The sequence below is a fragment of the Arachis hypogaea genome, chromosome 19 (genome assembly GCF_003086295.3).
Source record: "Arachis hypogaea cultivar Tifrunner chromosome 19, arahy.Tifrunner.gnm2.J5K5, whole genome shotgun sequence".
Classification (NCBI taxonomy): domain Eukaryota; kingdom Viridiplantae; phylum Streptophyta; class Magnoliopsida; order Fabales; family Fabaceae; genus Arachis; species Arachis hypogaea.
In genome coordinates this window covers 18,594,991-18,597,639 of record NC_092054.1, presented here as the reverse complement: position 1 = coordinate 18,597,639, position 2,649 = coordinate 18,594,991, and positions in this window count along the sequence as shown.

Genomic DNA, 2,649 nt, shown 5'->3' with positions numbered 1-2,649 from the left:
CTATTCAAGTTCATTCCCACTCCTGGATTTAGGCCTCCTAGGAAGAACTAGAAGTGTGGTCCTAAGTTTATGTCAAGTTAAAAGAAGATGCTGACTTTTTGATAAACTAGCTTATATATAGTCACCACAAACAATTTTATGCTTTCTATTTTGATAGCATATGTGAATTAAGGGCCTATAATACTCTTTTTTTTGTCTTGCTATATGTTGCCCACTTTTGGAGTTATTTTGTGAACAACATGTTGACATTTGGTGGCTGTTTGCAGTTGTTAATGTTACATATTACTGTTAGTTATTACTGGATTGATTTTCATGGTATGAAATGATTCAAGTATAACACATTCTACTTTTTGACACAATGAAACTTTTCCAAACAACCAACACAGCTGTTTCATTTAATAAACTCGGATTTACACTGTTAACTGATACAATACAACTATTTCAGCAACAAGAACTTCCAACACAAAACCAACAAGATACACTAACTATCTGCTATCCACTCTAAAGGAGATAATTTGCACATACAACTCTAAAGACAAACACAACAACTATCAATGGATAACTAAACCACCTATTACACTTAACGTGGCTAGAATTTTTCAACTGCAACTCTAACCCAGAAACTCTGTCCTCTAGCTTTGTCACTTTCTCCTCCATCCAAACGGTTGCATCCAAAAAATGATTTTGCTTTCGATTCCGACCATAAGGACTGCCATCATTTACTTGCTCCTCTTCAAACAGTGAAACATATTCATCCAACCATTGAAAATATTTGCAATGACCTTGTGCAGTCTGCACAATAAAAAGAAAGAAAACTCAAATTATTAATGCAGAGATGCCTGCTACAGATCTTGGCATGAATAGCAACATAACTAACTGTTTCATACCTTAAAATTTAGGCATCTAAAGAATAGCTTTTTAGGGTTCGACTGTGTTGATGACATGAATAAAATTGCATGCATCCCACAATTGCATTTCGGGGCAACGAATCTTTTCTTCATCCTCGCTCCAGCACTACCAACGGAGCTCACAGAAATACTCCTGCCCTCATCGTCCGACGCATCTCTTCCAATCCCACGATCTCTGCTATTGCTCATGGTGGTATCAGTTTCATAAACAAAACAGGGAAGATAGACGACCAGGCTCGTCTAATAAAGACGCCTGGAACCCTCAAAACGCCATCGTTTTTGTGTTGTGGACGAGGACAGAAAGACCCCTGTCCATTTCATCTTGCCATGTAGGATTCTATCTTCCACGTAACAATCCGAGCCATCCGTGTCATACCCAAGCCTTCACACCTCAGCATTTTCCGTCGACTTTCCGCCGTGGAGGTGACAGAAGGACCGGGTTGGTAGATGGAGTTCAGGGTCAAGGACCGTAATGGAACGTATTTTTGATTAAGGATTGTCTTGACATTTTGGGAAATGGACAGGGACCGGGTTGGTACTTTACTCATAATTAATCACATGGGGAATATCTATAATCGTATAGCGGGAACAGTTACCAAGGGCGGTTGTATTTCAAAATTGTAATTTATTTTAATTATAATTAATTGTAATTAATGTGATTCGATTTACCGTTATGTAAGGTTAGCTTATAAATACTAGGAAACTTCAGTGAAAAGAGGTTGGAACTTTCACTCAGAAAAGAACACTCTAAGCATTCTCACATCTCAGCGATTTCCTGAGTTTGCGATCGAGTCACACTTTCTGTAGGGTTCCTTCCATCTTCTTTATTCAATTTATTTTTTCTTTTCTGTAAAACTTAATATTTCAATTAAGTTAATTCTTCAAGTGTTCTTTAATTCTTTTGTTCCACTTTTCTACACTTTATTCTTTTTTATTAGTCTCTCAATTTAATTTGACTTATTGTTATTGCTTTTCTTTTTATTTAAGAACTTTAATTTCCGAATTGTATTTATCAACTTTACGAATTTATTTTATTTTTCATTATCAAAATTAGTCTAATTGAAGACAGTTTGATGCACTTCTAGAAAACTGGTACTCGCACAGAGGAGTTGGTTTTGCTCCCAGACTATTAGAATTGAACCACCATCGATTTGTTAAAAAATTGACAAAACAAATTGGTACGCCCGGTGGGACAGTTTTTAAGTCGAAGTGTGTCAAAAATAATTACTTTCTAGTAATTTCTTAGTGTACGCAATTACGAAGTGGGAAGATCATTCACATGGCTGATGAATTATCAAATGTGAATGGTGGTTTTTCCACCAGTGATAGTATACCGGTATCCGTACAATAAGCCGACGTGTCTTCACGTTCGGAAGGTGCAATCGGAACTGAAAGCATAGTCGTCACGACTATTCAAACTGGAAATGTTAGCGTAATACGCATCCACGTGGCCCTGCGCCACCGTTTCAACCTCCATTAACCGCTGGTTGGCCCCCTTATGGTCTTCCTGCTGGTTACACCCCACCAGTGGGTGGGTTTGTCCCGCCTATCCGTTTTGGGAATGCAAATAGAGTAAATATTATGCAAAACCCACAACAACACTCTGAGTATTCTCGTGAGTATCATGTGGGCTCCACTTCGAATGCTGCGAGTTCAATGGCAGCGTATCGACAACAAGTGGAGGAAAGTCATCATGATTTGGTTAATTTATTGACTCAGCAAATGACTATAATTCTGAATC